At 48.1% G+C, this 26,090-nt stretch overlaps 1 protein-coding gene across 3 annotated transcripts in view; it reads left to right on the top strand.

The window, feature by feature from the left end:
• The window catches only part of ALOX5AP (arachidonate 5-lipoxygenase activating protein), a 69,714-nt gene extending 47,779 nt beyond the window's left edge, over positions 1-21,935 (top strand). The window contains exons 6-7 of one of the 3 annotated variants that reach the window (XR_012016225.1): positions 182-403; positions 3,417-3,693. The gene's annotated coding sequence lies outside the window, so the exon portion shown is untranslated. Of the gene's footprint in view, positions 1-181; positions 404-3,416; positions 3,694-17,936 lie in introns of those variants that run through there. The other 2 variants (XM_072795573.1, XM_072795572.1) reach the window with 2 other exon arrangements.
• The last annotated feature ends 4,155 nt before the right edge of the window (positions 21,936-26,090 follow it).

Raw genomic sequence — 26,090 nt, 5'->3', positions numbered from 1 at the left:
CAAATTTCAATCTGGGATGACTTTTTAACCTTCTGCAAATATTAGGGCTCATGGTCGTTGTGGAGGTAGGCAACCATTAGCTTCCGCCTCCAACGAGGAATAAGCAAGTAGGATTTATTTATTTATTTATTTATTTATTTATTTATTTATTTATTTATTTATTTATTCATGAGAGACACAGAGAGAAGCAGAGACCTAGGCAGAGGGAGAAGCACAGGGAGCCCAACGCACGATTGCGACCTGAGCCAAAGGCAAATGCTCAACCACTGAACCACCCACGCACCCTGAGCAAGTAGGATTTAGATGAGAAGCCAGATTTCGCCATTCTTCCCAAGCGATCCTACAAATCTCAATTCAGTTCAACAAATAGCAATAGACCATGTACCACAGTGGAGTCATCGAGGTAAGTCCCAGCCTCATAGATCTATTAGTAGTTCTAAGATACTGATTTCATTCTATTACTCAAAGACCCTTGGGATGCCTGGGTGGCTCAGTGATTGAGTGTCTGCCTTTGGCTCAGGGCATGATCCTGCAGTTCCACGATCGAGTCCCACATCGGGTTCCCTGCATGGAGCCTGCTTCTCCCTCTACCTGTGTCTCTGCCTCTCTGCCTCTGTCTCTCTCTGTCTGTGTCTCTCATGAATAAATAAATAAAATCTTTTTTTTTTTTTTAAAAAAAGACCCTTTAGCAGGCTCCCCAGATACCCTCCTAGTTGACTGGGACTAGCTCACAAGGCCCTGCATGACTTTCTTTGCCTAGCCTGCTATCCTCACCTTCTGGGTTTCTGTGGCTGCTCTCCACACTCACCCATTGGCCTGCCTCTCCTGCCTCCAAATAAATAGCAATAAAATAATAATTCTGTGATAATGACAACTAACAAAACATCCATGCACCTGGCACTGTTCTGGACCTTCTTCACCTGTTACCTAGCAGCACAGCCCACGAAGTAAGGACGACCACTCTCTCCACTGTAACGATGTGTGTATTAATTTCCCTATGTGTCAGTAATAAATGACCACAAATCTAAAAGTCTAAAATCGAGGTGTCAGTGGGGCTGCATTCCTTCTGGATGTTCTGGGAGAGAATCCTTACTTTGTCAGCTTCTGGAGGCTGCCCAAATTCTTTGGCTCCTGGCCACATGGCCCCAACCATTTGCTTCACTTGTCTCACCTACGATAGACTCTGGCCGTTCTCTTTCTCCCTTATAAGGACCCTGGTGATGACGCTGAGTCCACCCAGATAAGCAGGATTATCTCCCCATCTCTGGACCATTTCCCCCAATCACATCTGCAAAGTCCCTTTTACCTTGTGAAGTCACATATTCACAGGTTCCAGGGTTTAGAGCCTGGGCATCTTCCCCAGCCATCATTCGGCCTACCTAGTGAAGACACTGAGAAAGATAGAAGCAATTCTGTGAAATGTGCTGAGGACCATAAAGCACTTTGTATGGAAAAGATCTTAATAACTTCTCCCCCATAGCATCAAGCACTTGGGAGGTGCTCAATGAACACTTTTGAGTTGTTGAAGTGATTCTTACAAAAGTGAAATGAATTGTCCTGGTATCTACTAAACTGCTTGCTTGGAAATTTAAAAATACAGTTTTCCAGTGTTGTTTATTGTCTTTGAATTCCTAAGGTCCTCTTATTCTCATTTTTCTATGATCTTGTGAGCATTCGATCATTGTTTAGTTACTGGTTATTCCTTAGGAGCCCTCCATGAGGCAGTGAAGCCTTGTTTGCTGTCAGGCTGACGATCTCTGAATGAGAATGTACTGCACTCAGGTTGCAATGAAAACAATGACCAGATAGATGCTCCTGTCCTAGAATATGTATCGGAGACACAAAGTTTCTATTCCCAGGCCCCTCTCCATTCATTCAGTCTACCAGTTAGTATTTGCAGCATGCCTTCCATGTGCCAAGCCATGCACAACATCCCAGGGCAGGCCACAAATGGGAATGGGAGATCCAGCCTCTGAACAGCTCACTGTTCACACAAGGGCAAAATGTATGAACGTACAATTATGATGCCGCACAGAAAGAGTAGGGCCCAGGTGAGAACGAGCAGGTGGTGCCAGTCTTCTGGTGGAGTCTGGAGAGGTGTTAAGAAGGAGCTGCTGGATGTAAATGTAGGGAACGATCCAGGGAACAGAGGGTGGAAGGGCCTGCTGTGGTTGGTGGACCTGGAGTTCTGTGTGAGAAGCAGAGGGAGAGTGCAAATGGGAGGGGGTCGAAGTTGAAGGTGGAGTGGGCTCCCTCTAATAATGTGGATTCCTGGGCTCTGTTCACTGCAGGTGGCATACCATCTTAATCCTGCATCTGTTTGCTTTGTCTCTGATGTCTTTCCATTCCCTTGAGTCTTAAAAGATAAGAAAGAGCTGATTGACCCAGTGGGCATCCATGAAGCATCAGGAAGTGGGTTAGCATCGACCTCAGTGAAGCAGATACCCAGTCTCTGAGAGTCTGAGAGCATGCTACTCCTGGCAAGGTTTCAGGGTTCAATAGAGTGTCACTGGTCCCCTTTCTCCATAATCACACTTCCCATCCCTGCCTCCATCCCCTCATTCTGACACCGAGTAGCTGTAAAACTCTGAGGAGATAATTTAACCTCTCTGAGCCTCTGCTTCTTGGTGACAATAATAGTCCCTTTGGTGGCTGTTGTAAGGTTTAAAAGGTTCAATATATGTAAAGTTTCTAGCCTCGTGCCTGGAGCTTAATGGGCACACAAGAAATGTGCCAATTCCTTTCACTGAGAAACACTGTCCAAGGAGAGCTTTAATTTCAGTTGCTTTCTATTTCTCCCAATTCAAGAATTTGTTTCCAAGACCATGAATAGGCCACAGAATTCTGCTATCTATCAGCTGCTGGTAGCCCCATAGCAGCATCACTCAAAGCTGGGACACTTAGGCAGGTGTCGATTTGTTGCTTCATGGCTCTTGATGTGTCCAGATCCACGACAGTTCTACAAGACAGGTGCTTAAATATTTACCACTCTCAGAGTCACTCCGGCATGGTGGGGCTCAGAAGAAAGTCCCAGAAGCAAGATAGCTTTGGCATCACCCATCCCTAGCTTGGTGGAGCATACGTCTTGATGGGAGGTCTCATCGTCATCAGGTTGGGCAAGCTGTTGCTTTCAGAAACTAACAATGATGATCTTCACTCAAACTCAGGAATATCAAGCATGACAGAGCACTTGTCAATCTTAGGCAGTCAGAATGGTTTCCTGGTCCCAGTTCTCTGAGCGTCCAGGTCCACACCTAAGTCCCTGGTGTGGCCACGTAGTAAGAATGTTAGGGACAGGCAGGAAGTCGGGGTCAGGGGATAGATATGGTTAAGCACAGGCTAAGCACCTGGTATGAGCTTTCATGTCACTGATGTTGCAGGAACTTTAGGACTATAATTTTTTTTCTGTTTTACAGATAAGACCTTCTGTGGCTCAGAGACAGTGATGTACTCAAGGTCACACAGCCATCAAAGGCATGGCCAGGGTCTAGCTCTTGGCTCCTTGCCTCTAAAGGCATGACACAGAGGCAAACCTGCACAAAAGATCTTTCCCAGCATCTTTGAAAGGCTCCCCGAGGAAGTGGGCTCCAGTGGCCCACATGCCCTGGCTTCTTGTGATAGTCAGAGGTGGGGAATTCCTTTCGCTAAAGGCAGCCCTGATCCCTGTGCCTGTCTATAAATTTCTTCCACCGAGTATGGCTCATGCAGTGTCTCTCTAGGAATGTGAAAAGGATAGGGCCAGACCCGCATGCCAGACAGGCAGCCAGGGGGACGAAAGCCATCTCCAGGGTAACTGAAATCCACGCTCTCAAGCGAGAGACTAATTCTCTCTTGGATTCTACCCAGGAGCACTGAGGTGAAAACGCCGATGCACGCAAGAAGGTGTCAGAGTCCGGGAGGCTGGTGGGTACAGTCTGCCGGCCGCTCCGTGGGGAAACGGTGCCTTGGGGTCCCCTGTTGCCTCCAGGCAGTGTCCCCTCCCATGGGAGCCCAGCAGCTCCCGCACCTGGAGGGAGAGTCTTCTGGGACCATCAGGAGAGGCCAGGAGGGCTGCAAATCTCAGGGGCCTGTAGGGAGCCCTGGTCCTCCCTGCCATCCCCTCCCCCTCCGGAGAAATTCTGAGTCTGTAGGGGGGCAGTGCTGGTGGCAGGGGTGGTGGGGGAGAGTCTGCATTTTTAACAAGCTTTGTGGGTGATTTTGATGCCAGAGGTCTGCGGGCCATATTTTGAAAACGGCTGCTTTCCCTGCCAACACTGCTTCCTTTGGATTCTCCGCTGGCCACAGGGACACTCCTTATAGCCATTTGGAGTCTTGGGGCATTCTCTAGAAAACAAATCTACACTGAGGCCAATAGGAGTCTTCCCTGGACTCCATTGTGGAGTTGTGGAGGGCCCTTCTAAGGCCCCGGGAACAGGGCGGGGCAGGGAGCTGTGCCCTGACCAGGAACAGTGTCCCCTCTCCTTTCCCCAGAGCCCAGACTAGGTGACCTGGGCTTGCCCGGAGGTAGACAAGCAGGGGTGGGAGGCTGGGGGCGGGGGTCACTGCAGGGTTAAGGCCCTGAAAGTGTTAATAGGCTCCCCTGAAGCCTGGATTCCAAGGAGTCATTTGAGCACTGGACCTCCTGGCACACCAGCCAGCCCCTCAGCCCTGGCGCTGGCCTCTGGGGGCTGAGATCCTGCCCCCCCCCCCCTACACTGGGTGCTTCCTCACTGGACACAGTTATCCTGACCCTTCTGGACAAAGAAGCTTTCCTTTGAAAAACACACACATGGAGGAAGAATGGGTCTGTGTCTACACACTTCCCAATGTTCTGAAAAGGAAAACAAAATAAACAAATGTGTGAGGTAGCGATTGAGATATTCAAAATATTTCCCTTCACTGCTGGAGAAATCTGACAGCGAAAAAAGAGGACCGATTTTGTTGTGCCTTCACCCCACAGCCACTTCAATTTAGGCTCCTTATTGCTTTCTGGATCTTTCAGGGTTGTAACTGCTATCTCAGTGAGTAATAGACAACTGCATTAGGCCCTTTCTTTATGAAGGGGATTAATGACTTTGAAAATTTAGTGCTCTGTAAACATAGTAGGGAAAGCATTTCCCCAGGCTCGTTGATTCCTTGGCAGGGAGGGAAGCTGGTTAGGAAAGTAAATGTTTCCAGCTTGCCGAGAGGCCCCCTTACCAAACACTGTCTGCTTCTTGTAAAGCCTGGCCCCACAACACTGGTGTGTTTCAAAGTCCTAAAAAAAGGAGTCAAAGCAAAAGCAAAAGAAACAGGAGCCAGAGAGAATGAGACACATCCGTGGGGTTGAAAAAAAATACCACTGGTGAAATTTCCTAATAGAAAATGCATTTTTCCATGAAAATGTGTGTTCTTGCTAAGTCCGGCCTTTGACCTGAATTAGAGAAATCAGTTGTTTACACAGCCCAAACCCGCAGACTAATTACCCTCTTTGTTCTTTTAAACTTTTAGGCCTGGCCAATGACATAAAATCCTCAGAAACGAAAAACCTAAATAAATAAATAAGTAAAAGTTTAAAATAAAAAAAAACACCTCTCAGGACAAACATTTAGAAATAAGCTTGGAAAGAAGGGGCTGTGGGATCAGGGTGTTGGGGTTTCATTGCTGGCATTCATGTGGCAAGTTGCTAATACTTGAGGGAGGCAAGGCGGGGGTGCAGAGAAGGAAAGGAGTCATTTTATTAAAAAAAAAAGAAAAAATGACATTCCAGGCATTTCCCCAAAGCTTTCCTTGTCCACAAGTCTTTCTCCTTCAGAGCTGCCTTTTCCAGGGATCAGCCTTTTCCAGCCCGGTCCCTTCCTCCTTGAGAAAACCACAGCAACAGCAGTTCCGCAAATCCTCACATCTTTGAAAGCTGGTCAATCCCACTTGAGGACCCAAGTAATGGAACCACCAAGGCCCGACCTAGGCAATTCACCCATTCTTCCCTAGCGGCTTGGTTGGGTTGTGTTAACTTCTTTATTCATTTAACAAATAGTGTTGAGCACATAACAGTGTTCTGATTTGGCGTGAAATCTTTGAGATTCCTAAATTGAGGCCTTCAAATAGTGTATCACTACTTGTAATAGCAACGGCACCAAAAGAGTATATTGCTTTGGGGATATCTGAGTTTTCGAGTCAACCCGCCATGACTTCTTCTTTGTTTCTTCGTATGTTTCAAAGGTGCCAGCAAGTTTGGTGAAACGATATCGCTGGTTTGCAGTACTTAAGTCTTCTGAGAGAAAAAAGGTTTAAATTTGTAAACCGATTTAAAATTTTAAAAAAATTTAAAAAATATCTGTGGCTTACGTGAGAAGTTAGAATACCCTTTATGAAATTAGAAAATCCGAAAAAGAAGGCTTTGTGTATCACATACAAAAGAGAAGAGTCTAGAAGACACAGCTTGGAGGTGTCCAAATCACAGATTAAGCAAAATTAAGGGTGACAGGGAGTAGATAGTATTGGCAAATGTCACCACTCAGGCAGTCTGGCACAGAACTTTAAAATCCTCCTTTTCTGCATAGGGTCACAGGTACCGAATATCCATGAGCCCTTTGGCCTAATGCTGTGCCACAGAAAGAATGTATCTGATGTCTGTTTTATTTGCAGTTTGCTTAAATCCATGAAGGATTTAAGGTGGTTGACAAAGAAGAAACAAAATATAAGCTTAATACACACTGAAAACCAGAGCAAGAGAGAAAGCAGCGGGAAGAGTGGAGACCTAACAAGGAACCAGGAGTGGGGTGAGGAAATACACAAAGTTGAGGGTGCAAGTTGGTATGCTTCCTTTCAAAGAGTTACAAGCTGGGACCAGGAGGAAGGGAAAAGGGGAAACATATGAGTGTTGAAATTAAAGCAGATCCACTGCTTAGGAAATCACTATTTCTGGAACCAAGGGGAGATGGGCATTTTTCCTGAGGGCCTTTCGGAGGTAGCTCTCTGTATCACGTACAGCACCCTGGGTCTGGCCATCCCCTCCAGCAGTTCAGAATTCACAACAGTGGATCGTGCTTAAGATTTCAGGTCCCCTTTTCTTGGTGTGTCACCGGCTTCTGAACACCCCACACCCGGAACATACTTATTCAATGTGGACCTACTTTGGTCCAGACAATGGCACCTTCCAGAATCTGCCCCACACGTAAGGTAGACAGGATTGAAAATACCACCAGTGGCCTTGTTTCTTCAACTCCCACATTGTAACCAGCGTCTGGATTAATATGAGTGTCCATGTGGGGCCAGTGAGAAAAATTAGTATGAAGCCAGATTACCCGCGGTGTCTGGAGTCCATGGGCACCACACCTGGGCAAGCCCCAGCCTTCAGCCTGTCTGGAGAGGGGACAGCACCCCGCGGCATACAGGCACACTTGAGGCCTTCCCCAGGACCAGTCTACACACACCACAGAGGCCCCGGTGGGTGGTCTGATGTTTTTAAATGCTGACAACTCTACATTCTATCCTTCAGATGTTTTCCCACTCGGATCACATTAGGCGTGTTTAAGTGATGCCTTGTGGAAGCGTCTTCACGTTAGAGGATAAGCAAGCCGTTCCCTTTAATAGCAGCCTGGAGCTCGCCCCTGCAGGAGGGCACCTGGGGCGCAGCCTTCCCAGCAGGGGGCAAGGGGAAGCGGAGCGGGCCTCCCGCGCCCTCTCTGGCGCCCGCTCCGGGGGTAGGGAAGGGCGGACGCGCCCTCTAGTGGCCGCTTCCAGAACGTTCCCCGCTCCCCGCCCCCGCCGGGCGCGCTCTGGCGCTGCGGGCGCTCGGGGAGGAGAAGCCGGAGGTTACGGAGGTTACGGGGCGCTCCTCCGCCCGGCCGCGCCTTTCCCGGAGGGCGATGGAAGGTGGGCCTGGGCTGAGGGCCGGCGGGACGCCCGCGGAGGAAAGGGGCGGCCCAGCCTCCCTGCTCGGACGGCGCCCCTTCGCCGCAGGGCCCCCTCCGCACCTGGGGTCCCCGTGGGCCACGACTCTCCGTGCGCCGCCGCCGCCGCCGCCGCTCCCCCTCGCCCTCGCCCTCGCCCTCGCCCTCGCCCTCGCCCTCGCCCTCGCCCTCGCCCTCCCCCTCGCCCTCGCCGCCGCGGTCCCGGGACGCCCCTGCCCTCCGGGCTTCCCCCGACTGCGTCTGCCCCCGATGCTGGCAGCTGTCCCTTGTCCTCCGCGGAGGCACCGCTGCTCAGAGCAGCTCGGGATGGGGGTCTAACGGTCTCCGACCTCAGGATGACCCTTCAGCATCGCTGTGAATTCGATAGGTTTTTGCAAATAAACCCGGAAACCATTCCTAATAGGATTTCCACGAGAAAACGTACTCCAATTTTTAAACAACCATCAAGCATACAATCCATTCCCTCTACAGCTTGCTTCTCCTGCCCGGCATCTCCCTAGCTCTCCTCCTCAGGTTAAGTTCAGGGCCCAGGTCTCTGGGGCTCCTGTGTATAGGTCAAGGATGAGGGGCCCCTGGCCTGGCTTAGGCGGGGCCGCTTGTAGGATTTGGATCTGCCTGGGTAGGTCTGATTGGACTGCAAGGTGGACCAGCCAGGGACTGTGTGCAGTGGCTGCCCAGGGCACCTAGTGGGTGCAGGGATGCACCACCCAGACCCCCTTCCACAAATAGCTCAAGCCCCACTTACAATGAGCGTGGCCTGCAGCCAGCCTCCAGCTGTCAGCTCCTTCAGAGTGTGCCTCAGCTGTCAGACCAGGCCCTAAACTTCTGAAGGCTGCCCAGGCCAATATGAGAGCATCGCTGTGGTCCAGGGCTCCAGCGCTTCTGCCCAGCACAGGACTCCTCTACTCCAGAATCCCAGTGGGCAGCTTCTGGTTAGGTTCTCTTCTGCCTGCCCGCCCCCCATATTCTGCTTCCCCCACCCCCACCCCACCCCGCCCCCATCTCTCCCGCTGGAGTTTCTCAGCTACTGCCTGCATGCCCAACTCCAGCTTAGGGCCTTTCTTGGAGAGCCCAACCCAATAGATTGACTTGTCCTATGGAAGCTAGGGTCCCTGACATTTGGGGGATCGTAAACCCCTTTGGAGAACATGCTAATAACCATGGAAGTCTTCCCAGGAAATGCCCGCGCACACATTCAGTTTCAGACTGCAGACCTCCCAGGCATCCCAGAGGCCTTTTAAATCTCCTTGAGAACCCCTGACTTGAGGGAGATGGGGGTGGTGTGGGGACTGGAGGGCTGGGGGAGGGGGGAGGCGGGAGGGGGAGGGATAATGACAGCTTCAAGCTTTTGGAGAGGACTTAATATTAATTTCTGGTCAGATCTGACCCTCAGCCCAGCCTCCCATGAGCTCATGGATTCTGTGAGAAAAAAATAGGAAGCCAATTCCCTTAAGTGCTCGGCAAGGCCCTGAAGGCAGGCTGCCCGGCTTGGCCCCATATGGCTCTGGCACAATGAGGGCTCAGAGAGCAGAACTGGCTCGCCCAGGAGTGCCGGGGCCCAGTTGCCCATCTGGCAGGGGTGGGGGAGGGCCCCACATTATCTCAGGAGACCATGGGGCCCACTAGCTCTGGGCGCAGGGCTTTAGGCACCTTCGAAGTAGTTGGCTTTGGAAGTGAGTGTCACCGAACAGTGTCCCGATGGCAAGAAACAGAAGGTATCTATGAAGTGGCATCTTCTAGGGCCTCTTCCAAAAGGTCCTCCTTCCCAAAATAACTGACTTGGGTTTGCAGGGGATTAGATGTCTGCCGTTAGCAGGTGGAGAAAGGAGCCAGCAATACAGGTTTATGCAGGAATAGGAAGTGGCATTGTAGGACTTGGAACAGACACACAGCACTTATTATATACCAGGCCACCATGAAACACTCGCGCGTAGTAACTGATTCAATCCACACGCAATCCCATGCGATAGGTCCTATTATTACTCTCAATGTAAACTTAAAGCACCCGATGCACAGAGGTTTAGCAACCTGCTAAAATCACACAGCCAAAGAGCAGCAGAGGTGGGATTTGAGCCCAGGTAGTGTGGATCTGTGCTTTTTTTTTTTTTTTTTTTTTTTTTTAATCCCTATCTGTCCTGGCTCTGGATCCACCAGTGGTCAAGAAGCTAGACACTGGTGTCAAATGGCTTTGGGTACATTCCCAGCTCCTCTTCTGACTCGTGGTGTGATCTCAGTAGGTTTCTTACCTCTTTGTGACTTAGTTTCCTCAACAGAGTAGAAAACCCTATTAATCCTACCCCACAGAGATATTTGAGGTTTAAGTGAGTCAATCATGGAAAGTTTTTTGCTGGCACACAGAAAAGTGCTCAGAATGAGGGGGCATATCTATATCTATGAAGTCATCAGACTTCGGCCATTCACAGAACCCACAGTGACCAGCCCAGCCGCATTAGGCCTTGAGGTAGGAGGCCTGAGGCCAGCCAAGGAGTTAAAGAAACCAGATGAGTTTTTTTGTTTTTTATGGGGGGGGGTTTTCTTGCTGGGCTAAGAGCCTTTCAGCTCCCCCGGCTGCCTCAGTGCTCTATCTTCAAAGCGCTCCTGTGCTAGGAGCCTGCCCCAGCCCCTGCACATTCTTACCAGTGCCTGAATTAATAATGCTGTTGTTTTCCTCAGAGACGAGGGACGTGTGGGAGAAGGCTGAGGGTACACTGTCAGCCCGCCAGGCTGTCTGGAAAGCTGGAGGGAGCTGGAGGAGGAAGGGGAGGCCCCACTGCTGTGAGGTGCCACCCGCTTTCCATTAGCCGGGTCTCTGAGCTTACAGTGGAAGGTTCTGGGGTGTGTCCCTTGTTCTGCGAAGGGATTCCTGTCTAGCGAGTTTGAAAGCGTCACATGAATACAAATGTAATCAATATGAAACTTTTCCCTTACACATTTTTTTGTGTAACACCATTCGTACTCACAATTGGAAACACTGACCAGTTCCACACAAATATTTCTACAGGCAGATGAAAAGCCAGAGTCTCAGTTCTAAAGCCAGTTCTAAAGGCAGGTTAGATGAAAGGTAGTGGCTGAGGGTAGGTAGGGGCTGTGTAGACAGCAGTGTGTGGGGGTGGAGGATTGGGGAGAAAGGAGGATTTTTTTTTTTTTTTGGAATGAGTTTTCACAGATTTATAAAAATTATGTTTTCAGGGGCACCTGGGTGGCTCAGTCAGTTGAGTGTGTGCCTTCAGCTCAGGTCATGATCACGGGGTCCTGGGATTGAGCCCTGCGTCGAGCTCGCTGCTCAACCAGGAGCCTGCTTCTTCCTCTCCCTCTCCCTCTGCCCCTCTTCTCCTTGTACTCTCACTTGCTCTCTCTCAAATAAATAAATAAATAAATAATAATTATGTTTTAAAATTATATTTTATATATTTGTTTTAAAACACATTATGGAATCCTGAGAAGCACAATGTGATTTCACCTTAGAATCTGAGTTCCATCAAATAGGACCCCAAATACTCAAAGGCCTTCAATGGAGGCTTTTCTTAAACGAACTAAATTTCTTTTATTTCTTATTTCAGAATTCATTATTCTTGACTCCTTAGAGGCTTTTTTCCCCCTCTGGTGTGGCGTGGCATTAAGAGCAGGAGAGTCCTGGATTCTCATCTCAGTGAAGCCCTCCCCTTCCCCATTCTCACGTTAGCTGGAGCCCAGGCTACATCTTTTTTGTGTTTTTTTTTTTTTAAAGATTTTATTTATTTATTCATGAGAGACTCAGAGAGAGGCAGAGACACAGGCAGAGGAAGCAGCAGGCTCCCTGCAGGGAACCCAATGTGGGACTCCATCCCAGGACCCCAGGATCATGACCTGAGCCGAAGGCAGTGGCTCAACCACTGAGCCATGCAGGTGCCCCAAGCCCAAGCTACTTCTAAGGACTAAAAATAGTCATTTCATCCCAGACTTTTCTTTCTCTTTTTGCAGAATCAGAACTCAGCTCATTTAGGATCTTTCACAGATGCAGGTATCTTTGCACTGTAAGAGGTTTTGTTCCCCCCACCCCATTTCCGGCAAATATATTTGTACACATATATTTTTCCTAACAAGTGAGGTTTAATTAAACCATTAATTTCATTATAAATGCACCAGAAAAGTTTAATTTTAAAAACTGCTGTGAAGTTAATGCTTTTCATTTTCCTTCTTTTTTTGTTTGCTTTTGCTTGACAAGTGGTTGGTACTTATTATACGCTAGTCACTTTATGGGGAAATAGCACTGAACACACAGATAAGGGTTCTGCTTTCCTGAAGCTTTGATTTTAGGACAAGCAAATTTTTTGAAATGAGTGAACTAATTGCAGAGTGTTTTGGTGGAGACTGTCTGGTTAGAGGTGGGGGGCTACCAGGGATGGCCTGTTGGGACGATCTTTCGGAGAGGATGGGGAGCCTGAGTTGAGATGTGAATGCCAGAGTGGAGCAGGCCACGTGTAGACGTAGAACAGTAGGCTGTGCTAGGGAGCAGAATGGCAGGAGTGAAGGCCCGGAGGTAGGATATGCTCTGGTGAGTCCAGAGAGCATAAGGGCCATGGTGGCTGGAGCAGAGTGAGGAAATGTCACCGGAGTGGTTAGCAGGGCTTTCGGTGCCACAGTGGGTGCAGGCTGTCCCTGTGGATACCTTGGGAAGCCGTGGGAGGTTTTGAAACGTGGAGGTGACTTGATCTGATTTGTTTATAAAGACCCTCTGCTGTAAAGTAGTGTGAGGAGAGGGGAGAAGGGTTGGGGTATAGTTACAACAAGACTGGCCAGGAGTTGATAAGTACTAAAGCCAGGTGACTAGCTGGGGCTGGGGGATATTATGTGCTCTTTTGTTTTGTGTGTGCTTGAAAATGGCTATTAAAAAATTTACAAAAGAATGCTTTAAACTACAAAAGAAACAACATGGAGAAAGAACATTTTAAACCGCAAACAGACCAAACAAAACAATAGCAAAATGCCCTCTCTGGCTGCCCTGTGGACAACAGATTATGGAGGGGCTGAGTGGGAGGAGGAGTGAGAGGACTGTTGCAATAGTAGTTCAGGCAGGGCACGGTGGGGCCTGGCTCAGAAGTAGGTCAGGGCTGTTTTGGAGCTAGAACCAGTTGGACTGGGTGGTAGACTGGATGTGGGTTGAAGGAGAGGGAGGGGTCCATGCAAATGATCAATTGATTGATCATAAGGCAAGTTATTATCTCCAGATGTGCTTTTGCCACTAGACGGGACTGTCATCCACTGAACTGCATCAACTAGCTTATGAGTTGGAGAAAGTACATTAATCACAACTTTTATTTTCTGATGCTTTGATCTGAGGGGCCTTGCTGCCCCTAGAGGGTGAGCCAATTCCTAGAGATAGCCAACAGCTTGCCCTTGCGCATGCTTTTCAAATACACACCAAACCGATCCAGAGCCCACATCCCAACCATTTCCTTTATCTATCGGGCTCTCACACCTGGGCCACTTCTCCCCTCATCCTAATTAATCACCCCAGGGCTGGGTACCAGACAACTAGGGACAGCCTGTGCCCCAGAGCCCCCTGAAACTATTCAAAGGGGCCAGTGTTAAGCCTGCTTACCCAGTCTTGCCCATCCGTCCCTGTGGGAAAATCACAATAAAGGCTCTTGCCCCCAGGCCCCTGTCTCTGCCACCTGACCGACCTGATGCCCTCCTCTTGGGAACTGAGAGTCATAGATTGTCCTTACAATACCATGGTCTGTCCTTTATGACCAAGAGTAGATCTAGGAGGACTGCTCTCTTCCTGGCACCCAATTATGAGCCAAGTTGAGAAAGGAGAGAGAGAGAGAGAGAGAGAGGGAGAGAAAGAGATAATTTACCAAAGGGAGCTCTCTTGGGGCTGATAGGCCTGGGCAGTAGGATACATTCAAATAGGAAGTAGAGCCTAGGATAGGATACTGAGTGAGGGATGCTGGGCAGCCAGCAGGGCCCCATCAGGGCACTATCACTTGCCAGGGCCTTAGAGAGAAGAGCCAGGAAGAGTGAAGCTGGAGACAAGGGAAACTGGAGGCACCTGAAACACCCTACTAGTGCTCGTAAGCTGGGCCACCACATGGTACAGCCCCAGGGGAACACGCAATATGTGGGCCACGCCCTGGACTTTGTAGTGCACTTGTTTCTTCCAAGAGGGCCTCAGAGGCGGGTGATATGAAGGTGTTGGGGGTATATTTTCCTATGGTCTGTGGCCTGCTGCTGTGGCAGGAACCCTCAGGCTCCCCTTGTGAGAGCTGTTGCTGGGGGAGGCTGCCAACCACAGCTTCCATCTCCCAGACCCCATGCTAGACCCTGTGTCACTATGGGGCTGTGTGACTTGGTGAATGCATATAAGCTGCATGTGTCACTACTGACAAAGGCAGGGGGGGCTGTCCAGGTGTCTTCCCTGGTCTTCTGCCCCTCAAGCATTGACGATGAAGTGTCACACAGCAGAAGGATCCTTGAGTCACTCCTTGGAGGAGGACCGTGAGACCCAGGACATTCATATTGGGCTCCACATTGATTGAAGCATCTGAGATTTGGGGGCTATTTGTACAGCCTTTTCTGACCAATACAATTGCCTGATCTGAGTGGACAGAAATCTCATGGATAATTGAAATAACATATAATCGCCAAACGATAGTTTAGTACATCATTAGATCTCTGGTTGGACCAAGTCTTGTGTGGGATCAGTTAAAAAAAGCAAATGACTCCTTGTTGGTTTGTAAGCTGCTCGGGAGCTTCCCAGGTGAAATCCAAAACTGGCCTCTGGACACAGAGGGAGAGATGGGCTCCAGGTCAGAAGGGACAGTTTTAATAAGCAAAGGGAGCTTACATATGAGGCTTGTCGTGGGCAGCAGCCAGATGAGTGGATCCCAGCACCCCCAAACCTTAAAACTTTATCGGGAGGCCTTAACTGGGTTCAGACACATGTGCTGTGCAGATGTGCTCATCACCACACCAGTATCTCAAGGCTGTGTCCCTGGGGCAGCTCCTGGGAGTGGGAAAGACAGGCAGAGCCTACATTCCAGGGACAAGGAATGGGATGAGAAGCTTGCCAGGCCCAGGGGGCTCACAGGTCAATTGACAGTTATGTCTTTTTGAGGACCTTCCCTACCACTCCTTCTGCCCATCTATGGTAAAAGCTGTTCATGAGTGTCAACGTGACTAAAAGACCAAACACAAGAGGACAGGGGAGGGGAAATGAAAGGGTTTGGAAAACGCACAGAATGACCCGCCAAACCTTGAGAATATCACTCGGCCAATCTATAGAGGGAACTGAGAACAAGAAGGAAAACTGAATGTAGTGACCACTGGAGCTGTCATCCATTTATTCAGGAAACATTTAGTAAGCACCTACTCTGTCCAGAAACTGTGCTAGGTCTGGGTATACTGTGGAAAATACGTCAGACATGGTATTTGTCTGGAAGGGAATTAGTCTAGTTGTGACAGATAGAAACAAAAATAAGTAAGTAGAACAATAAATGAGAACTATTCAGTTGTACTGGGGGCTCTGACAGAGTAAAAAAAAAAAAAAGGTGGGACACCTGGGTAGCTCAGTGGTTGAGTGTCTGCCTTTGGCTCAGGTCGTGATCCCGGGGTCCTGGGATTGAGTTCCCCATTGGGCTCCCTGTGAGGAGCCTGCTTCTCTCTCTGCCTATGTCTCTGCCGCTCTCTGTGTGTCTCTCATGAATAAATAAATAAAATCTTAAAAAAAAAAAAAGGCTAAGACTCCCCACTGAGGGAGAGGGCAAGGAGCAGGCAGGGAGAGCTCTCCCCTAGGGCCTAATGGAAGAGAAGAGGTGGACTATAAGCAGAGGCAGGATGGAGGTCAGGACCAGGAGAGAGTAGACCATGCAGAAGGAGAGCATGATGTGTTCCAGGCAGAGGGAGCAGCATGTGCAAAGGCCCTGAGGCCGTGAGGCTGTATATGCTTGAACCACTGAACAAGCTGGTATGAGACAGGGTAGGAGTGAGGGAAAGTGGCATGACATGAGGTAGGAGGAAACAGAGGCTGGATGAACTAGAGCCTGGGCCATGGTGAGAGTTTTGACTTTTATTCTCATTTCAGTCTCTCACTGCTTCCTGGCTTTTTCGTTTAAAAGGGCCCACCCCCATGGTCATCCAGCCACTATGGGTATTTTCTGGATAGCCTCTTTCCAGTTGTGCCCTGAAAGGTGTTTGTCTGCTTAAGGCTGAGCAAAGCTCCACAGGGCTTCATGTCCTCCTCCTCCTCCACTTCCCAGCTGAGGGAAGCTGGCGTCAGACACAGACTATGGCTTCTGACACACCAAAGGTAGGAGTCAGGCTTGTCGGGTAACCGGACCTGGTCGTGGCTGCTGGAGCTTTGCATCCTCCCTCCCCAAGGAGCCAAGCCAGCCAGTAGCTGCCAGGGACCTTCGCACCCGTGCTTTTGGGATCAAAGGAAGCACGCGGCACACAGCAGGCCGCCCTCAGCGCGCAGGCCTGAAGCCGGCACCAGCGGGGGGTGACCCGCTGAGGGAACCGGGCAGGTGGTTCCTTGGGCCCCGTGCGCGGTGCCAGGTGAACGGGCCCTGCCAGGGGTGGCAGAGGCCGTGCCGGGGCCCACGCGAGGTCTGCCCGACGTTCCCTCCGGCAGCAGCTGGCAGCGGCCCAGCTCGGCCCCAGGAGCACTCACGCAGCGCTGCAGGCCCGGAGCTGCCCCAGAGCCGCGTGGCTTCCTCCGGGCGGGCGGGCACCGTAGGGAGGGCGAGCACCGCAGGGCGGGGGGCGGGGGGGCACCGCAGGGCGGGCGGGGAGGGCGGGGGGGTCACCGCAGGGCGGGCGGGGAGGCCAGGGGGTCACCGCAGGGTGGGCAGGGCAGGGCGGGGAGGGCAGGGGGGTCACCGCAGGGCAGGCAGGGCGGGCAGGGCAGGGCGGGGAGGGCGGGGAGGGCAGGGGGTCACCGCAGGGTGGGCAGGGCAGGGCGGGGAGGACAGGGGGGTCACCGCAGGGCAGGCAGGGCGGGGAGGGCGGGGAGGGCAGGAGGTCACCGCAGGGCGGGCAGGGCAGGGGGGTCACCGCAGGGCAGGCAGGGCGGGGAGGGCGGGGAGGGCAGGAGGTCACCGCAGGGCGGGCAGGGCAGGGGGGTCACCGCAGGGCAGGCAGGGCGGGGAGGGCAGGGGGGTCACCGCAGGGCGGGCAGGGCAGGGCGGTGAGGGCGGGGAGGGCAGGGGGTCACCGCAGGGCGGGGGGGGGGGCACCGCAGGGCGGGCGGGGAGGGCAGGGGGGGCACCGCAGGGCAGGCAGGGCGGGGAGGGCAGGGGGTCACCGCAGGGCGGGCAGGGCAGGGCGGGGAGGGCGGGGAGGGCAGGGGGCACCGCAGGGCGGGCAGGGCAGGGCGAGCGCCGGGCCGCGGGCTGGTGCGGAGGCCTCCAGGCCGCGGTGCCTTCCTTAGGCGCATTTTTCTTCCCCGCCCAGTTAACTTCCCAGGGACGGGCCCTGAAGGACCGGACTTGTCGCAGAGCGAGCGACAAGACCGCAGGTGGGGAGCTGGCTGCCGCAGAGCGCGGCTGGGGGCGAGGCGGTGCCTCCTAGCGGGTCCCGGGCACGGTTTGCCTGACTTCAGCAGAAACGCGCGGCAGATAACCCGGAGCCGCGCGAGCACCTGCAATGGAAGAATCCGGAATCATAAGTAATGGGCCTAAATTGGCAGGCTTTCATGAAAGTCCCACCAATCTCCAAGTATACAGCTGCCATGGGTCACGTAAAATGTACGGAGCTTTAATATACAGTTTCATTTGCTTGAATATCAGCCTGGGTGTAGATAATCAAAGAATGGCTTGGGGTAGAGAATTTAATATGAGGATCCAGCCGGGGCTGCCAAGCCATATATGTGCTAATGTTGCAATTTCCACGCCGTACTTAAGGTCAAGATTAATTCAGTGAAAAATATTATTTCACAATGTAATAGACACCTCCCGAGTGGCAGAGCAGGAGGCTTCCAGGAGGAGAGATGAGGCATGGGGTGTGTTTTGCCAAATGGCAAAAGTGGGGAGTCCTTTGAGAAGAGATTTGACCGACAGTGATATTTTCCTTTGCCTCTAGGGCTCACCTCGGCTGTTGGGGCGCAAAGGCAGCCGCGGACGGCGCGTCAACGGTACTGCTGTGATCTGATAGAACTCGACCTGCCGACGCTGGCCTTGGAGTTCCACATCATTTTCACATCTTATGAAACATTCTCCTTTTAGCTTTTCTCTAACATGTAAAAATGTAAAGGCCATTCTCGGCTCATCGGCAGAGCAAAAACAGTTGGTTTTCAGACCCCTGAAATGATATGAGGATTCTCTGCAGCCATCATGTACCCATTTTCAGCAAAAACCAACTCCCGGTCAATCTTGTTTTTTGTCTCCTCCTGTTCCTTTTTCCTCCCGGCAGCAGTGTTGGAAGCCAAGCTCTAATGAACAAATGATTTCATCCATATCTGCATTTCAGTATTTGCCTCTAAAAGAGTTCTCTGGTTTTAAACATAAACCCACAATGTCATTATCACATCTGAAAATATTGACAATAACTCCTTAATATCATAAAATTTCCAATTAGTATTCGTTTTTTTTCCAACTGTCTCATAAATGTGTACGATTATAGATTTTGTGTTTTCTTCCCTATAGCTTGTTTGGCTAGGATCTAGATGACACCCTTAAATGGCAATTGCTTGATCTGTCCCCTAAGCCTCCTCATCTACGAGTTCTTTCTATCTCTGTCTTGTTTTTCTTTACAAGTGATTTGTTGAAGAAATTGTGTTCTGTTCTGCAGGGTTTCCTATAGTCTGTATTTCTGATTACACCCTTGTGTCGTTGTTGGATATATTCCTTTGTTCTCCGAATTTCCTATAATACAGTGCTATTTTCTGCTATTTGGAAGTTAGAGGTAAGAGCTTGATGAGATTCAAGTTTTCTTTTGTTTTTGGTTCATTTTTTGGGGGTAAGATTACTCTATGGGTGGTACTGTGTTCTTCTGTCAGGGGGTACATAACGTGTGGTTGTTTCTCTTTTTGTGTGTTGGCAGCTATTGACGATTATTGCCTAGATCGATCCCATTTTTTTTTAAAAAGACTTTTTAAAAGTAGTTTTAGATTTACAGAATAATTGAGCAATTAGTACAGAGAGTTCCCGTATGCACCCTCCTCCTCAGTTTCCCTATCATGAACATCTTGCTTTAGTGTGGTATGTTTGTTACAATTGATGAACCAATACCAGTATTTTCTTGTTTTGTCCACAATTTACATTAAGACGCATTCTTTGTACAATGCTATGGTTTTGACAAATGGCATAATGACATGGACCCACCATTACAGGATCATGCAGAACAGTTTCACTGCCTTAAAAATCCTCTGTGCTCCACCTCTCTATCCACCTCTGCACTTCTAAACCCCCGGTGACCAATGATCTTTATACTGTCTCCATAGTTTGGTCTTTTCCATAAGGTCACTTAGCTGGAATCATATAGCGTATAGACTTTTCAGATTGACTTCTTTCACTTAGCAACATGTTATGTTTTTCCCATGTCTCTCTGTGGTTTGATAGCTCCTTTTTATTGCTGAATAATATCCTGTTGTATGGATGTACCACAGTTTGTTTACTCATTTAACTTATACTGAAGGTTCCAGTTTGGGGCAAGTATGAATGAAATTGCTATCAATATTTGTGTGCAGGCTTTTGTGTGGACATAAGTTTTCAACTCAATTGGGCAAATACCAAGAAGCAGGATTTTCTGGATCATGTGGTATGAATCTGCTTCCCTTCTAAGAAACTGCCAAGCTGTCTTCCCAGTGGTCGTGCCATTTTTGCATTCCCACTGGCTATGAATGAGGATACCTGATGTCCCATTGGCTGGCTAGCTTTTGATCTTGTCAGTTTTTTGGATTTGGGCCATCCTAATAGATGTGTAATGAAATCTCACTGTTGTTTTAGTTTGTGATTCTCTAATGATGTGATGTGGAGCATCTTTTCATATCTTTTGTTATCTGTCTCTTCTTTGGTGAGGTGTCTGTTCAGATCTTTTGCCCATTTTTAAAGCAGGTTGTTTGTTTTCTTATTGTTGAGTTTTAAGAGTTCTTTATATATTTTGGACGCAAGTCCTTTATCAGATATATTTTGCAAATATTTCGTCCCAGTTTGTGGCTTGTGTTTTCATTCTCTTAATGTCTGTCGTAGAGCAGAAGTTTTTAATTTAATAAAGGCCTGCTTATTGACTTTTCTACCATAGATCATGCTTTGAGCATATCTAAAACCTCATTGTCAAACCCAAGGCTATTTTAATTTTCTCCTTTGTTGTCTTCTAGGAGTTTTATAATTCCACATTTTACATGTAGGCCTGGAATCCATTTTGAGCTTGTTTCTATGCAAGTTGTAAGTTCTGGGTTCATTCTTTTCTATAAAGATGTCCAGTTGCTTCAGTATAATTTGTGGAAAAGACCCCTTTCTTCACTGAATTGTTTTTGTACCTCTGTCAAAGATCAACTGACTGTATTTGTGTGGGTCTATTTCTGGACGCTGTATTCTGTTTTATTGATCTATTTGCCTACTTTCTCACTGGTACCGCACCATCTTGATAACCGTGGCTTTATAGTGCATCTTGGAATCAGGGTTTATTAGTCCTTTGTTCTACTGCACTCTGTTAGCTCTTCTGGGTCTTTCTCCTTTCTGCAAAAACTTCAGGATTAGTTTTCCAGTATCCTCAAAATAACCTCCTGTAATTTTTATTGGGATCACATTGAATCTATAGATCAGGCTGGGAAGAACTGACTTAATAATATTGATTCTTCTCACCTGTGAACATGAAATATCTCTCATTTATTTAGATTTTCCTTGATTTCTTTCATCGGAGTTTTGTAGCTTTCCTCATGTAGTTCTTGTGCATATTATGTTAGATTTGTTCCTATTACATTTTCTTGATGCTAATGCTATTGTATGTTCATTTCAAATTCCAATTGTTCATTCATCCATCTTTTTTTTTTTTTAAGGAGTTGGAAAATGGTGAACTTTGTTAGCTGACACATTTGTCTGTAAGAAAATTGCTCTCATCAACTCTCTGGTTATTCAGGACTATGGGTCATTTAGGAAGGAAAGGGTAAATGCTTGATTCTTTCACTTGATTTATCAATTTTTTCTAAAGTTTTGGATTGGTTCCCTCACACCTCTAATGTTAACCAATGAGTTTTTCTTTAAGTATTATTATGAAAAAACATTTTGTGTGTTTCAATCAATTACATTTAGCATCCTTATTGGTGCCTAAACTGTCCTCTTACCAGCGGGGGCCTTTTCAGTTGACATCTGACATGATACCTTGGTCTTTGATAGTTTCTCTATTTCCTTATGTGGAAAGATGGTCCTGGCTTATCTCCTATATGTCCTTCCTCTGATGTGTTACCTTCCATTTCTCTAAGGAGCCCAGGCTCCTTTTAGTGGGAGACAGTGTTTAGAAGCCACCAAGATCGGCTTTCCTGCCTTTCCAGTGGTCAGAGTCAGGAATTATACATTTATTCATTTAAGATAAAATAGATCATGAATTTATACTGATACATTTAATTTAGAACTATGAGGACTTTACTTAATCCCACTGGTTTTGGAGATGTCTTTCCTTTCTTCCATGCTAAAATTGCTTTATTCCATAATATGCATGCTTAATCTCAGAACAATGTTTACTGAAATAAGTTTAAGGTTTTTTTGTTTTTTGTTTTTTGTTTTTTAGTTCTTGTGCTTAGGTTATATCCCATCAGAGATCTACAAGAAAATAATGGTGTTTGTTGAAAAAATAAGTTTGTTGGTACAGTTTCTGTTTGTGTGGCTATACCACCAAGAGGGTATGGAGTTAAGTTTTTATTTCAATGTGGTTTTGCTTTTTAAAAATTCAGGTATTGGGGATCCCTGGGTGGCTCAGTGGTTTAGTGCCTGCCTTCGGCCCAGGGCATGATCCTGGAGTCTTGGGATCGAGTCCCACATCGGGCTCCCTGCATGGAGCCTGCTCCTCCCTCTGCCTGTGTCTCTGCCTCTCATTCTCTCTCTGTATTTCTCATGAATAAATAAATACAATCTTTAAAAATAATTCAGGTATTCAAAAAGTAGTTACGTGTGTTTTTCTCTTCATATTTTTAAAAAATATTTTTGCCCGCTTATCTTTGGAATGAATTCCTAGAAGTGGGATTGTCACTTCAAAGGGCAAATACGTATGTGAATTCGCTTGATATTGTTGAACTCCTCTCTGGAGGGTTGTGCCATTTTACATTTTACTGACAAAAGAACCTGATTTCCCACCTTAAAGTTTCATCTGTTACATTTGTAAAGTGTGTTAGGGCATGTTACGTGTTTTTTTATAACATATTTTCTTTTATCCTTGGAGTTAGGTATTATCCTCATCCTGATTTTGTACATGGGGAAACTGAGGCTCAAGAGAGCTGAAAGGTCCTGCACACACCAAGAAATGAGCTGACTGTAGTCTTGACTGTGTGCATAGCCACAAAATACCCTTGAGCAAGACCCAGTGTCCTGGCTCTAGTGCCGGAGTGGCTGTCTGCTTGCCTGCCGCCTGGAAGCTGTGGGAATTTGCCAAGTATCTTATGGTGCAGTTTAGAAGTCTGGGATAGTTAATGTGCCCTGGGGCATGCCTCAGCCCATGTGAACAAGAGCCCCACATCCTTCAGAAGCACAGTTGTGAAACCCATACATTATTTCCCAGGGGCCTCCAGTAGGATTGAGCCAGCTGTCACAGCAGTAACCTGCTCAGTAACTCACCTTTAGTGGCTTTGCCTTCCTTCCTGTCTCCCTCCCTGTCTCCCTCTTCGTGGGACCACCTTCTAAGTAAATGAACTGGACCCAAGTCTCTGATGTTTCTTACAAACAGTAAGAGCATCTATCTAGCTCTGAGTTGCGCTGAGCTGTGCTTCTGACACCTAGAGGTCTTGGCATGTAGACTGTAGCTTCAGCTTCCCTGGGATGCAGCCCTCCAGTCCTATGGGGCCATCTCATAGCCAATCTGTGGTCCTCTCCCCTGTAACTATGGTCACACCACACTTCTGGAACAGATGTGCCAGGAAGCATGGCTCTATCAAGGCCCACTCTGCTATGTTTGCTCCAGCCCTAACCTACCCCCAATTGCCCCACACCATTGCTTTGTATCAGCTAAAAAGCTATATCTGGAATTGGACCATCGGTTCTTTGTCATTGATGTAGAGAGGGTAAAGTACGGCTGTGGCTCTGGGCTGGCCTCAGTATTCCTTGGTTAAGAAGACATTTGCTCCTGATGCTACCTATGGTCTTTCTTTGGTGTCTGGAAGGGAGCCATTGGACACAGAGTCTTCTAGATACATAGTCTGGGAGAGGGGAAGGAGACCCCAGTATCTACTGGCAATGTCAATATAGTTGCCTGAGTGGCCTTCGTTGTCTAGATGCCCTCTGCAAAGGCTGCATGACCTGTGACGTATGCACTTGGAATTGTCCAGCTTAAGGGAGGTTGCTTAATTCAGGGAGGTGCTACTTCATAGACGGATAGTCACACTCTCATCTTACAAGGCCTGGCCTGCTTGGCTCCCTCTGGGGCCATATACGCAGGGCCCTTCGTAGTGGCAGGGTCCTTTGGCGATTTAATTTGTTCATTCATGTATTTACCCGATGGCACTATGCAAGAGGCATCTAACAGTGACAATGATGCTCACGTGGCCCTGTGAGGGCTGATCCAGACCTTTTGGTATAGAAGGGATACACTTAAGTGAGAACACATTCACAATGAAGTGAAAGTTAGGAGGAGGCAAGTGAAGGGTATCATGGAAACAATGTGGCAGGAGCTTCAAAGAATGAGGGGGTCCAAGAGAGGTTCCAGAAAATGACAGCTAAGCTGAAGCTGGACCAGTAAGATTGAGTTCCATCAAGAGGAAGGACAAGGAAGGGAAAAGAGGATCCTGGACAGAAATAGGTAACACATCTGGAGGTAAGAGAGGAATCACAGGGAATCGAGGAAATCAAAAGGATTTCTGAAGGACTGTAAATTGTCAATAGTTTGTGTCAATATAGATATTAGAATTGCAGATGACTTCCTGGGAAGTCTGGCAGCAATTCTGGGTGACCAGGTTCTAGAAATTCAAATCTGAGAAGTGATTGTAAAAATCTTACGTTCCGCCACTTTCTACATGGTGTTACCCGCTGGGACTCTCTGACTTAGGGAGCAGTATCTGTCGCTTCACATCTTTTCCTCTCCCAGCCTGGGGTGGGCCCCTTAGACCAAAATTTGGTAGTAACTGGTGCACTGGGAAATTCTGACTGCTGGTCTCCCAGTTAAAGGCAACATAAAAACAGGCCGATTACACAGGGGTTTGATTATAGAAAACTCTATTTGGGAAGACAACGGAAGGAAGAAATGCTTTTCAAGAGTGTTCAAGAACCTGAATTTGCATTTGTTTACTAGAACAAAAAGTTGGCTGGTGAGTTAATGGATTGATAATTATACTGTACCTCGATCAACATGTTCTTAGAGGGCTGATAAATAAAAAATAAAGATCTTTGCCCCAAGATCGTATGTATCCTGGACCTGCTTGATAGAGGTTAATAAAATTAGTGAGCAAGATAAATGAGCAGAGAGACGGGAGCACGCTTCTTTGATTTTGTATAAGAGAGCCATGAAAATAAAACTCTGGGGCTCATTCCATCTTAATCACGGCAGACACTGAGCTGGCTTCCCACTTGCTGCGTCAGCCTAATCTCTCAGAATGGATCAGGGCACAAGGAAGCATATTTGACTGAAACTTTGTGATAAATGACTTAAAAAAAATGGAATCCTGTGTTATTGGTGGTCTGCCATAACTAAGCCTTTTTTCTAAGGTTTCCCCAATGTAGAAATAGCAATGACCCTTTAGCCTAGCTGTTAAAATCATAGATGGGTTGCATAGAACAATGAATCAATGTGGGTATTAAAATTTAGAAGGTTGATTTGAAATTCCATGACTCGTATAATTTCTACATTACAGAATGGTTTCTCCAGAAAACCGAGGTTCCTTCTATTCTCTCTCTTGGCTGCCTCGTTCATGCCTGTGACGTCAATGACCAGCTCGGTGATGATGAATTCCAAGTGTCCTCTGGTCCACATCTCTCATCTGTGTGTCTCCAATGGCTGCTCAAACATCACCACTCAGATGCTTCACTGCCACCCCATCCCATAAGTCTGGTCTACTTCTGGCTGAGGACACCACATTCATCACATTATGCAAGTCACAAGTGTAAAAGTTCTTATTGACACCCCCCCTCGCCCTGCCCATCACTCCCAGACATCTGATTATTCCCAATGCCTGCTTCTTCTACTCCCTTTATTTTTTAAAAGATTTTATTTATTTATTCATGAGAAACACACACACACACACACACACACAGAGAGAGAGAGAGAGAGAGAGAGAGAGAGGCAGAGACACAGGCAGAGGGAGAAGGAAGCTCCTGTCCTGTCAGCCCCTGCTCAGGCCACACCTGTCTTCTTTGCCCATTATATCACAGGGCTGGGTCCATTCTCCACCTGCTCTTTGCACGTGCCAGTCCTATGGCTTTCCTGATCCTGACCATCCATCATAACTGAGCTCAGACACAGCCCTGTCTTATTCATACGTCCCCTGACCCTCAGCCCAGGCCAGGTGTCTTGTCATCTCTCTCAGAGACCTGCTTATCTGTGCTAACATTCAGTACAACTTCTGGTCATACATTTATCTGTCATTACTTGATTTTCCAGAGTCTCCCTTGCTAGCCCAGGCCTTCATGAAACTAGGAACCGTGTCTGTTTTTAACCAGGGTACTCTCAGCCACTTGCAAGGTGCCCACGCACAATGTGCTTGCTCAATACATGCTTATCGAGTGAATAAAGCCACCAAGACACCTCCAGAAAGGGCCTTTGATGTCTGTGCCAACTCATCAGAATAATCCAACATTAGCAGCTCTGGAAAAAAGTATATATTTGATGCCACAAAGAATTCTAAAAGAAAAGAATGCTCTGAACCTTCTAAGGCATGTATATGAGGGAGACAGAGTCTAGCTTGTCACTTTAATGATTAGTTTGATGTTTCTTTTCCTGTAGGATTGTGACTAATGTAACATGACTATAGATATAATTAGACCTGGTGTTTGTGCCCTACCTTTTGCACTTATCAGTTTTTGTGGAAATACATCTTGAATCCTAATCTATCATTAAAGTAGATGCTAAAATTGCAATGACATCGTAGAAATAATGATG

The sequence above is a fragment of the Canis lupus genome, chromosome 24 (assembly GCF_048164855.1).
Source record: "Canis lupus baileyi chromosome 24, mCanLup2.hap1, whole genome shotgun sequence".
In the NCBI taxonomy this organism is placed as follows: Eukaryota; Metazoa; Chordata; class Mammalia; order Carnivora; family Canidae; genus Canis; species Canis lupus.
Note: the sequence above shows the minus strand (reverse complement) of the source record. Positions and strands in the feature narration are given on the sequence as shown.